We start from the raw sequence: 13224 nt of genomic DNA, 5'->3' as shown, positions 1-13224 counted from the left end.
GCCAGGTACTTATCTACTGCTCTTAATTAGCTTGCTCTGGACCAAGGATGGCCCACTGATGAGGTACTGCTCACTTGGCCGCGACATCATCCTTGCCCGTCGCCTGCTATCCTTGTTAGCCAAGGCGCGACCTACAGTATAATTAACCACCGCAAAGACTCGTGAATTATTTGGAGGAAGTTAAAGTTTCTAAGTAGTTCCGGCAACAACTCGAGAGCGCCCAAAAGCATACCATTAATATGAGTGTGTACTGTAGCCAGTTTCCTATTGTTACACTAAACTGTACGCATGGAGTAGGTTGCAGCTGCTCTGACCACTATCTGAACCCTGCAACAGTGTATTACTATTTTACCAGCCAGTTTTTTAGTAGCAAATCAGAAATATTATAACCTTACTAATCCATTTCCCCACTGTCCATCTTGGTCTGCAGCAGATTTGCTACTTGTCAACGAATTGCTCAAACCATAATTTCTTGGTGCTAATGTATCTATTCCCGGTAGTTCATAGGGGTTCGGTTGAACTAAAAGATGCTCGTATATGCAATAGGAAAAATAGAAATATATGGTATGTTCAAGTACCCTCAAGGTTTACATATAATCACCTAGAACATTTACATCTGATGTTGAAGGAACACAAATTGATATTTAAAATTACATTGGGTATTTAAGTCCCTGGCATCAATCCTTTATGTCAATAGCTCATCTCTAATTACAAATTAGAATGCACACTCCGATGTATTCTTTTCGACATTCCTCCATGTTAACAATATGACATCCCTAGAACTCAAGCTGCAGTATGGTGCACATTAAATTAATGACAACTAATTGTATTGGTTGTACTATTATATTTACTCATGGCATGCATTAGACACACATTCAATTCTATGTGAAATAGCTCCTTAGCTGACAAACCCATTTAAAATAGGCCATGCTATTTCATTCCACTTACAGTTGTTTGATCACTTCATTTTTACATCTCAGGTAATGACTATTTTGGAGGATTCATCGCAAGCACAAAACAATTGTAGTCATGATTTTATTCGTCCTGAGGGCGACACAGCTGAGGTACACATCACTCATTTTCGTGCGTTCTTTCGCGGCTTCCATCCCGCACAGGCGCAGCGCCTCTGTGACCCGGCACTTGACACCATCGCGAACAAGAGTATTCAGAAGCCCAGGTCACATCGGCCGCTGGTATTATTGCGCTCATCCACGCCTAGCCCAGAACGAAGCTGCATTTATGCAGCTCGCCTTGGGTGCTAGGATGTAGCCGCGTTTCTCCGTGCTCGCCTTGCTCCTTCCAAGCTTTGGCGCCATATTTTTGTTCTCTCTACTGCACCACCAGGTCGCGTGGAATCAGGTATGACACCTAGTTTTACATGCATTTGTCATACATGTTAGTTCAGCTCATGGTCCCCCAAGAAACTTTGGCATTTTTCCTTCATGCATCACAATTAAGGAAATCTGGGAGGTACCAATACCCTTATTAGCATATCAAACATGACAAATTACCCGATGTTCTTCAAATTCAGTAAAATTTAGCGTGGGCAGGACACTCACACTGTCCGTATGACCAATCTCCATGCTCATTAGCCCATTCTTGAGACGGAACTGAAACCCATCAACGTGGTTGCGCTGTACTCGTACCTTATCTCTCCCTGTGTTATCATCAAAAGGATAGCCGCTATTGTTCGGGAAGCTGCCAAAGAAGTTATAAAATAGTCATGAATTATCATTGAAACTGATTTATGCTTCTTACAATGTGTGAAATGGTACCATGTGTGTAAATAACACTTACCTTGGTCCTCTTAGAGAGACAGGTTCTGTAGATTATACACTCTAGTTTTCCAGAATTTTAGTCAGCTAAGAAAGCACAACAGAACCTGGACCAAGGAGAAGAACCAAACACCATGTAGGCAATAAGACGACCTTACTTATTATTTTGGAAAGGAAATAACTTAGTCGGTGCCTGGCAAATAAAATATAACTGAAAAGAAAACACTAACATACGAAGCGGGTGCAAGATCTCCATTAATATTCAAATTGTAAAAACAAAACAACTGACATACACATGGTGTAGAAAATGAGAAGCCTCTAGAAACGATGTAAAAATACTTATACTAAATAAAAAAAGATGGAAAATTTTGTCAAATGAGCGACACAATGGTTGAATGCCTATCCATCTCTAAATATGTGAACCTGTGTAATTTTGCTAAGATAAACTGTGTATTTATGGAGAGAGTGGAGCAAAGCGAGACACAAATATGGAAGAACTGATATTAGTATGTTAATTGTTAATACACTCTAAAGAACTGATATAATAGAATATACACCATTTTATCAGGAGAAATTTATTTATGCATTAGAATATGATGAAGTAAATTGTCTTCATTATAGGCAGTAAAGAGGATGCACGCTTGGTGACCCAGATACTCCGCCGCCCCATACAGTCCATTATCATTTGGAGATCCACAACTCCATCCTGGATGACGCCTCTGCAGCGTGCCGGTTATGCTTGGGACAACAGGGTCGTCTTCGGCGACCGGATGACGGTGTCTTTCCCTCCTGTAGCCGAGTTGGACACGGCCAAGGGGACAGGTGGACATCCATGGTCACGAGGTCCGCTTCTCTCAGTCGACTCTGCTTCCGGGGCATCGCACGACTTGCACACCCAGACCTCGTTGAGGCCACTTGCGATGAGCCGGGCCATCTTCCCCTGGTGTGCTGCCTTCCATAGGATGGCCTGTGACATCTGCTACTATGTGTGGAGCTCGGACGTACTATGGCAGCTAGTGATCATCAACGGCGACTAAAAGAGGATAAGCTCCCTGTTATGGGTCCACCGAAGAAGGCAATGGAAAGTTCGTGGCCAACTACCAGAGACACTTGATGAACTTCTTGCTGAAACATTTCATGCCAAGTTGCATTTCTTGCTTCGATTATTGTAGTGTGTTAATGTGTTCTCCAGCCGGATGTGCTAACTCTAAGTGATCTCATTTTGGGTTTCATTCATATTATAGGATGATGTAAACCTTTCATCGGAAGTGGACGACAAGAAGCTGTATATGGTGCTGAAACCTCAAATTGACATGTTGCTTGATCTGAGTTATCCACGGCCACACAAATAGAGGAAGAACGAACACCCTCAAGGAATTAAGACATAATTTCATAAGGAAGGTTGCATATCACTCGTTAGAAGCAGCAAGAGTTAACTAAAACTTAAAGAGCAAAGTCAAAAGAGGCAAGGAAAAATAATCTTTTCATAACATACGCTTTGCACTCTGAAGCATAAATGTCCCCTTTGAAAACAAACAATTGTAGCTAAAAATAGTTAGTGTGGAAAAAGAAAAATAAATACCTTTATATTGTTTGTCCCTGGCCATTTTGTTCTTCCAACTGAATTAATGCTAAGTCAAGTTCGAGGATAAAACCAATAGCTTGGGATAATCTGGAAAATAGATGTAGACCAGATAACATCTAGCTTCAAGGCATCACTCTGCAAGAAAAAAGTAGCACATGAATTCTTACACAAAAATATATAGATCATCATTTGAATGTAGCAAGTTGAGTATATGCTCATGTTTAAGCAAAAATTAGCTGCGCCTTGTTTGACATGCAATGTAAATAGTGATAATGCAATTTAGAACAAAAACTAATGTGTGCTGTGACGCCTCAACATAAACTGAGCTGAAATCTATGCACTTATAGTTTTTGACGTACTAAAATTGGACTAAGATTGGACAGCAACAAAAAAAGACTTGGTATACATAGCACTTTTTACAATACAATGACGCCTCAACATAATCTGAGCTGAAATCTATGCACTTATAGTTTTTGACATACTAAGATTGGACGGCAACAAAAAAGGCTTGGCATACATAGCACTTTTTACAATACAATGGTTTTCCTAAACCATAACCTGACAATTCACAAATCACTTGATTTTCTAATTCTTTTACCTTCACTTCAAGGACAATCAATCTCAGCTATCTAGCCAGGACATCATGTAAGATCCATCAATGAATGCATATCCAGCAAGGGCATCAGTTTTGCTGAACCACGGAATCCACTTTAGTACATCCATTTTTTAGATGATCCTTCTCCTTCTAAAAACGCTAGAATTAAATTGACCAAGGTGAGTAAATAATACAGTTCATACAACTTAAGAGGATATAGGTATAGTTTAGCTTCAGTCTCAAATAAAGCAAAGAAGCATAGCATCTATATATTATTTTGTATTGTGCAAGGTGTAGCAAGGTGTAGCTGCAGTAGGAAACCTAAATCATAGAGGACACAATAAGATCATGAAAGCAAAATTTAGCTGCATATATACTTAATTTCATCTTGAAGTTTTTTATTTCAAATAAATCATCACCATCAATTCTCGTCCAAAGACATACCATATGTATATGGAACTGCTCAAAGAGTTTCTCTTACACGAGTGAACACACTGGCAAACGAAAAATAACATATTTAGTTAGAGCAATACAGGCTGGAGGTGATGTATATTAATTGTTGAACCCAACCTGATTTAGCCAAACTTACCTACAGAAGTACCAATGGCCATTAACAGATCACCCAAACCAGAAATCCATAATTAAGCATTCATACCTCAAATATCAGCAGTGTGTCGCACGCAGCAATAATCTATGAGGAGAGGAAGGAATGAGATTCATAAAAGTACCTTTTTGGGCATTGGCTTTGAGCAGCAAGTCGACTCCAGGCGGCAGCAGCACATCAGAGGCCCCAAACACAGCAGCTCGCGCTGATTCCACTGTCCTCCTACCTGGTAAAGAGATGTAAAAAAAGGCGATCCGGGAGAGGATCAGTGACTGCTCAAAAGGAATAATACATGAATAACATGGAATTTTGATTCTTACAATGATTACTTCGCCACACCAAACTAACTACTCCCATTATACATTACAAAATGATACTTGTCTGAAAAGCTATTTCTATTTACGTATATTGTAACCTACAAACAATGAACTTCCAATCTAGAAGGTGATGTAGTTTTAGAATCCATCCCAAAGAATGAACAAATTAAAGATAAAGCGAGAGACTCACACCTGTGCTACATAAATGCAGATAAAAAAACATGTCGCAACCTTCTTCTTGTCAGCTCTCCTTAACGAAACCAGCGAGGCCCGTCCACCGAGACCTATGGACACAATGCCGATGTTCCGCAATCATCAGTCCTCATCACATGGATTTGCATCCTCACCGGTCCAGTTTTCTTATCAACACTGCAATAAAACAAGAGTACATAGGATTGAAATAATCACAGCTGAGTCCAAAACAGCCCCTGGAGATTTCAACTAAACAATACGTTGCTGTCCCATATGGAAACCAATGTCTGGAAATAAAAAATAGAGAGGGAAAGAAAGAAGAGAAGAAATGTAAAGGAGCTGACCTGCACCAAATCGTTCTTTGATGATCAGTGGTACCCTCTGGTGGCTGTAGGAATATGGGGATCCCATGAGAGGAAAAGATAGGAAAGTAGTCAGAGGCAAGAGAGATGGGGAAGAACCCGTAGGAATATCTGGCGACGGCGACGGCCGAAGGGCGGCCGGAGTAGCGAGCGGAGCGACAATAGGTGGAGAGGGGCAGCGGAGTGGGCGGCGGTCCGCCATCGCCGTCGAGGGCGCAGCTCCTGCCGGCCGGTGGTTGTCCAAGGAGGCGGAGAGGAGAACGACGTGGGGACCGACAAGGGAGGAGCGATGGGATTGGGGGAGGAAGAGGAGGAGTGACGGGACCGTCGCCTCCGGGCGTCGCCGCCGCGGATCGGCCTAGCGCCGGCCCGTCTGCGGCCGCACGGCCGCGCCCGCGACCGTCGCCTCCGGGCGTCGCCGCCGCGAGATCGGCCTAGCGCCGGCCCGTCTCCGGCCGCGCGCGGCGCGTCGGGTCGCCGCCGCCACTGCCGCCTCCGGTCGTTGCGGATCCGCCCCGCGTCTGCCCGTGTCCGTGGCGGCTAGGGTTTTCACTGGGGGTGCCCTTTTATATGATGCAGCGAAAAAAAATGGACGGCCGGGATGCGCCGCAAGATCCATCCGACGGTTCACGTGCAAGGATCGCTGTGAGGCCCCCTATGGGGGGCATCATATACAACGGGGCGAGCGGGCCGGACGGGGCGGCGGCCCGGTTAAAGTCCGGTCAGACCGGATGGGGAGCTGGGCCAGGCTGGCGCGTGGGCCGGTGGACCGGTCGGAGACCGGGGCTGTCCCGGGTGGGCCGGTGTATGGCCCGGTCGACCGGTCGGAGACCGGGCAGCCGTCCCCTTTTTTCTTTTTCTTTTTCTTTTTCTTCTTTTACCTTTTCTTTAATAACTATTGCTCCCGAACTCCGATTAACATGAAACCAATTTTGTTTGGAAGATAACAACGAATGCTATCTAATAGAAAGTGAAAACCCAAGAATCTGTAGGAGGGGATTTTATCATGAATATAAAAGGTAGAACCTTATATCATGAATAACCGGTAAAATCACCCAACCTCGAAAACGCAATAGAAGATGCATGCGAACTCCGTTTTCGATGAACTTGGGCTTGTTGTAAAGCTAGCAACAAGCTCAAGAACCTCACATAGAGAAAAACCAAGAAGCAATAAGGATATGCAAAGTATGCAAAGGATTGAGCTCCCTAAGACGATGTGATCAAGTTACCCAACCGAAAGCCCCTCTTAATAGTGCGGCTATCTATCCTATAATCCGGTCTCCCATCATCCACCTTGAGACCGGTAAAAGGAAAACCTAGCAAGGCCATACCTTTGCCTTGCGCATCCCGCTTGATCTTGATGATAACTCTTCAAGCTCTACACAAGCCGGAATGCCTCACTTGATCAATGTTGCTTCGTGAAGACTCACAAATACTCCCCCATACACTATGATGGGAAAGCTCCATTGATGCACATCTTCACATGTCCATTATCACCAAATGGACGGCAAGCTTCAAGCATGTGATCCACTTGAGATGCTCATCTTGAACTTGCCCAACTCAATCCTTGTATCTTCTCATACTCACATAAGATAGAGCATGGCTAATATTGAGTTCCACATAAGAACTCCATCTTCATTTCTTCTTCTTGATCATATCACATATGTATCTTCATAACCGATGATCTTGATGCCAATACCCAAGGTATACCTTTATCTTCATGGCATCCATACTTGAATCCAACACATGGAATACAAGTAGTACCTATGGAATATTCCTTCATATAAACTCAATGAAAACATTAGTCCATAGGGGTTGTCATTAATTACCAAAACCACACATAGGGGCAATGTACCCTTATTCGTCCTGAGGGCGACACAGCTGAGGTACACATCACTCATTTTCGTGCGTTCTTTCGCGGCTTCCATCCCGCACAGGCGCAGCGCCTCTGTGACCCGGCACTTGACACCATCGCGAACAAGAGTATTCAGAAGCCCAGGTCACATCGGCCGCTGGTATTATTGCGCTCATCCACGCCTAGCCCAGAACGAAGCTGCATTTATGCAGCTCTGCCTTGGGTGCTAGGATGTAGCCGCGTTTCTCCGTGCTCGCCTGCTCCTTCCAAGCTTTGGCGCCATATTTTTGTTCTCTCTACTGCACCACCAGGTCGCGTGGAATCAGGTATGACACCTAGTTTTACATGCATTTGTCATACATGTTAGTTCAGCTCATGGTCCCCCAAGAAACTTTGGCATTTTTCCTTCATGCATCACAATTAAGGAAATCTGGGAGGTACCAATACCCTTATTAGCATATCAAACATGACAAATTACCCGATGTTCTTCAAATTCAGTAAAATTTAGCGTGGGCAGGACACTCACACTGTCCGTATGACCAATCTCCATGCTCATTAGCCCATTCTTGAGACGGAACTGAAACCCATCAACGTGGTTGCGCTGTACTCGTACCTTATCTCTCCCTGTGTTATCATCAAAAGGATAGCCGCTATTGTTCGGGAAGCTGCCAAAAAAGTTATAAAATAGTCATGAATTATCATTGAAACTGATTTATGCTTCTTACAATGTGTGAAATGGTACCATGTGTGTAAATAACACTTACCTTGGTCCTCTTAGAGAGACAGGTTACGTAGATTATACACTCTAGTTTTCCAGAATTTTAGTCGGCTAAGAAAGCACAACGAGAACCTGGACCAAGGAGAAGAACCAAACACCATGTAGGCAATAAGACGACCTTACTTATTATTTTGGAAAGGAAATAACTTAGTCGGTGCCTGGCAAATAAAATATAACTGAAAAGAAAACACTAACATACTGAAGCAGGTGCAAGATCTCCATTAATATTCAAATTGTAAAAACAAAACACTGACATACACATGGTGTAGAAAATGAGAAGCCTCTAGAAACGATGTAAAAATACTTATACTAAATAAAAAAAGATGGAAAATTTTGTCAAATGAGCGACACAATGGTTGAATGCCTATCCATCTCTAAATATGTGAACCTGTGTAATTTTGCTAAGATAAACTGTGTATTTATGGAGAGAGTGGAGCAAAGCAGACACAAATATGGAAGAACTGATATTAGTATGTTAATTGTTAATACACTCTAAAGAACTGATATAATAGAATATACACCATTTTATCAGGAGAAATTTATTTATGCATTAGAATATGATGAAGTAAATTGTCTTCATTATAGGCAGTAAAGAGGATGCACGCTTGGTGACCCAGATACTCCGCCGCCCCATACAGTCCATTATCATTTGGAGATCCACAACTCCATCCTGGATGACGCCTGCGCAGCGTGCCGGTTATGCTTGGGACAACGGGGTCATCTTCGGCGACCGGATGACGGTGTCTTTCCCTCCTGTAGCCGAGTTGGACACGGCCAAGGGGACAGGTGGACATCCATGGTCACGAGGTCCGCTTCTCTCAGTCAACTCTGCTTCCGGGGCATCGCACGACTTGCACACCCAGACCTCGTTGAGGCCACTTGCGATGAGCCGGGCCATCTTCCCCGGTGTGCTGCCTTCCATAGGATGGCCTGTGACATCTGCTACTATGTGTGGAGCTCGGACGTACTATGGCAGCTAGTGATCATCAACGGCGACTAAAAGAGGATAAGCTCCCTGTTATGGGTCCACCGAAGAAGGCAATGGAAAGTTCGTGGCCAACTACCAGAGACACTTGATGAACTTCTTGCTGAAACATTTCATGCCAAGTTGCATTTCTTGCTTCAGTTATTGTAGTGTGTTAATGTGTTCTCCAGCCAGATGTGCTAACTCTAAGTGATCTCATTTTGGGTTTCATTCATATTATAGGATGATGTAAACCTTTCATCGGAAGTGGACGACAAGAAGCTGTATATGGTGCTGAAACCTCAAATTGACATGTTGCTTGATCTGAGTTATCCACGGCCACACAAATAGAGGAAGAACGAACACCCTCAAGGAATTAAGACATAATTTCATAAGGAAGGTTGCATATCACTCGTTAGAAGCAGCAAGAGTTAACTAAAACTTAAAGAGCAAAGTCAAAAGAGGCAAGGAAAAATAATCTTTTCATAACATACGCTTTGCACTGAAGCATAAATGTCCCCTTTGAAAACAAACAATTGTAGCTAAAAATAGTTAGTGTGGAAAAAGAAAAATAAATACCTTTATATTGTTTGTCCCTGGCCATTTTGTTCTTCCAACTGAATTAATGCTAAGTCAAGTTCGAGGATAAAACCAATAGCTTGGGATAATCTGGAAAATAGATGTAGACCAGATAACATCTAGCTTCAAGGCATCACTCTGCAAGAAAAAAGTAGCACATGAATTCTTACACAAAAATATATAGATCATCATTTGAATGTAGCAAGTTGAGTATATGCTCATGTTTAAGCAAAAATTAGCTGCGCCTTGTTTGACATGCAATGTAAATAGCGATAATGCAATTTAGAACAAAAACTAATGTGTGCTGTGACGCCTCAACATAAACTGAGCTGAAATCTATGCACTTATAGTTTTTGACGTACTAAAATTGGACTAAGATTGGACAGCAACAAAAAAAGACTTGGTATACATAGCACTTTTTACAATACAATGACGCCTCAACATAATCTGAGCTGAAATCTATGCACTTATAGTTTTTGACATACTAAGATTGGACGGCAACAAAAAGGCTTGGCATACATAGCACTTTTTACAATACAATGGTTTTCCTAAACCATAACCTGACAATTCACAAATCACTTGATTTTCTAATTCTTTTACCTTCACTTCAAGGACAATCAATCTCAGCTATCTAGCCAGGACATCATGTAAGATCCATCAATGAATGCATATCCAGCAAGGGCATCAGTTTTGCTGAACCACGGAATCCACTTTAGTACATCCATTTTTTAGATGATCCTTCTCCTTCTAAAAACGCTAGAATTAAATTGACCAAGGTGAGTAAATAATACAGTTCATACAACTTAAGAGGATATAGGTATAGTTTAGCTTCAGTCTCAAATAAAGCAAAGAAGCATAGCATCTATATATTATTTTGTATTGTGCAAGGTGTAGCAAGGTGTAGCTGCGGTAGGAAACCTAAATCATAGAGGACACAATAAGATCATGAAAGCAAAATTTAGCTGCATATATACTTAATTTCATCTTGAAGTTTTTTATTTCAAATAAATCATCACCATCAATTCTCGTCCAAAGACATACCATATGTATATGGAACTGCTCAAAGAGTTTCTCTTACACAGGTGAACACACTGGCAAACGAAAAATAACATATTTAGTTAGAGCAATACAGGCTGGAGGTGATGTATATTAATTGTTGAACCCAACCTGATTTAGCCAAACTTACCTACAGAAGTACCAATGGCCATTAACAGATCACCCAAACCAGAAATCCATAATTAAGCATTCATACCTCAAATATCAGCAGTGTGTCGCACGCAGCAATAATCTATGAGGAGAGGAAGGAATGAGATTCATAAAAGTACCTTTTTGGGCATTGGCTTTCAGCAGCAAGTCGACTCCGGGCGGCGGCAGCACATCAGAGGCCCCAAACACAGCAGCTCGCGCTGATTCCACTGTCCTCCTACCTGGTAAAGAGATGTAAAAAAAGGCGATCCGGGAGAGGATCAGTGACTGCTCAAAAGGAATAATACATGAATAACATGGAATTTTGATTCTTACAATGATTACTTCGCCACACCAAACTAACTACTCCCATTATACATTACAAAATGATACTGTCTGAAAAGCTATTTCTATTTCTGTATATTGTAACCTACAAACAATGAACTTCCAATCTAGAAGGTGATGTAGTTTTAGAATCCATCCCAAAGAATGAACAAATTAAAGATAAAGCAGAGACTCACACCTGTGCTACATAAATGCAGATAAAAAAACATGTCGCAACCTTCTTCTTGTCAGCTCTCCTTAACGAAACCAGCGAGGCCCGTCCACCGAGACCTATGGACACAATGCCGATGTTCCGCAATCATCAGTCCTCATCACATGGATTTGCATCCTCACTGGTCCAGTTTTCTTATCAACACTGCAATAAAACAAGAGTACATAGGATTGAAATAATCACAGCTGAGTCCAAAACAGCCCCTGGAGATTTCAACTAAACAATACGTTGCTGTCCCATATGGAAACCAATGTCTGGAAATAAAAAATAGAGAGGGAAAGAAAGAAGAGAAGAAATGTAAAGGAGCTGACCTGCACCAAATCGTTCTTTGATGATCAGTGGTACCCTCTGGTGGCTGTAGGAATATGGGGATCCCATGAGAGGAAAAGATAGGAAAGTAGTCAGAGGCAAGAGAGATGGGGAAGAACCTGTAGGAATATCTGGCGACGGCGACGGCCGAAGGGCGGCCGGAGTAGCGAGCGGAGCGACAATAGGTGGAGAGGGGCAGCGGAGTGGGCGGCGGTCCGCCATCGCCGTCGAGGGCGCAGCTCCTGCCGGCCGGTGGTTGTCCAAGGAGGCGGAGAGGAGAACGACGTGGGGACCGACAAGGGAGGAGCGATGGGATTGGGGGAGGAAGAGGAGGAGTGACGGGACCGTCGCCTCCGGGCGTCGCCGCCGCGGATCGGCCTAGCGCCGGCCCGTCTCTGGCCGCACGGCCGCGCCCCGCGACCGTCGCCTCCGGGCGTCGCCGCCGCAGATCGGCCTAGCGCCGGCCCGTCTCTGGCCGCGCGCGGCGCGTCGGGTCGCCGCCGCCACTGCCGCCTCCGGTCGTTGCGGATCCGCCCCGCGTCTGCCCGTGTCTGTGGCGGCTAGGGTTTTCACTGGGGGTGCCCTTTTATATGATGCAGCGAAAAAAAATGGACGGCCGGGATGCGCCGCAAGATCCATCCGACGGTTCACGTGCAAGGATCGCTGTGAGGCCCCCTATGGGGGGCATCATATACAACGTTAGATTACCTTCGACCTTGCCATCAACAACACAAGTGTAGGACATGGCAGCCAGCGGCTTGCCGACAAGAGGCGGCGAGCCAACCTTGCTGGAAACACGAACGTTGGAATCGGGGCCAGGAGCTACGGCCAACGGCGTCCCCGGCGCAAGTTCCTCCTCCTCCTCATGAGAGCTCAAGATTATGGTATATAAGTGATTAAAAAATTCGTAGTGTTGTGCACTAAAACGCACTTTAAGACCCATAGTGTTCAGTTGCTCATGTACAATTGAGGATCTTCATGATTACATAGGTTCGACACTAACCTGCAGTAACATCAGTTGAAATTTTGAAATTATATAAACGATATACAAAAATAGAAAGTTTTACAAGCTCATACTAATTCTTGCTTGGAGCAAAAAGGAGAACATATAAGAAAATTGGCACATCGAAATTATGCAATTACGACTTGACTCTATAAGGAACTAGCGAGCATATGCTGTTGCTTACTGTAATAGGAAAAAAATTGTGCGAAAGAGAAACATGAGTTCTCTGTTAGCTTTGCAGAACATGTATGATTACAAGAGAAACTAACACTATTTTCCCTCGCAAAAACAAGCTTAATGCTACTCCTATCTCATTGGGCCAATTTCTACGGCAGTTTTGCGCATATATGTCGGCGCATTGGGCAACTGCATCATACGCTGCGTGGAGCTGTGATCGATCGGTCCATATGCGTGTGACCATGTCCACATGATACGGCGTGAGCAATGATACATCTCGGTGTCATTCGGTCCGCTTGATGAGGATTAATTTCTTGGTTCATCGATTAGGTTTGGAGGTAGTATGGGCCACCGATCTGAGATCTCCGCGGAGCATGGCGCGCGGGGC

General features: G+C 43.7%; 3 long non-coding RNA genes across 4 annotated transcripts; all 3 read right to left on the bottom strand.

The window, feature by feature from the left end:
* Positions 1-1302: 1302 nt before the first annotated feature.
* Positions 1303-3675, bottom strand: LOC124653780. Its single transcript, XR_006988021.1, has 4 exons — positions 3358-3675; positions 1798-1882; positions 1560-1698; positions 1303-1463 (listed from the first exon to the last, which is right to left on the bottom strand). It is a non-coding gene; the product is annotated as an uncharacterized LOC124653780 (long non-coding RNA).
* A 3628-nt stretch (positions 3676-7303) lies between these two features.
* Positions 7304-8074, bottom strand: LOC124651446. Its single transcript, XR_006987410.1, has 3 exons — positions 8050-8074; positions 7812-7950; positions 7304-7715 (listed from the first exon to the last, which is right to left on the bottom strand). It is a non-coding gene; the product is annotated as an uncharacterized LOC124651446 (long non-coding RNA).
* A 1638-nt stretch (positions 8075-9712) lies between these two features.
* LOC124651601 lies at positions 9713-10956 on the bottom strand. Of its 2 annotated transcripts, none has more exons than XR_006987461.1 (3): positions 10932-10956; positions 10207-10362; positions 9713-9744 (listed from the first exon to the last, which is right to left on the bottom strand). It is a non-coding gene; the product is annotated as an uncharacterized LOC124651601 (long non-coding RNA). The 2 variants fall into 2 exon arrangements; XR_006987460.1 differs by lacking the exon at positions 10932-10956 and adding an exon at positions 10648-10679.
* Positions 10957-13224: the final 2268 nt, after the last annotated feature.

The sequence above is a fragment of the Lolium rigidum genome, chromosome 5, assembly GCF_022539505.1.
Source record: "Lolium rigidum isolate FL_2022 chromosome 5, APGP_CSIRO_Lrig_0.1, whole genome shotgun sequence".
Lineage (NCBI taxonomy): Eukaryota > Viridiplantae > Streptophyta > Magnoliopsida > Poales > Poaceae > Lolium > Lolium rigidum.
Note: the sequence above shows the minus strand (reverse complement) of the source record. Positions and strands in the feature narration are given on the sequence as shown.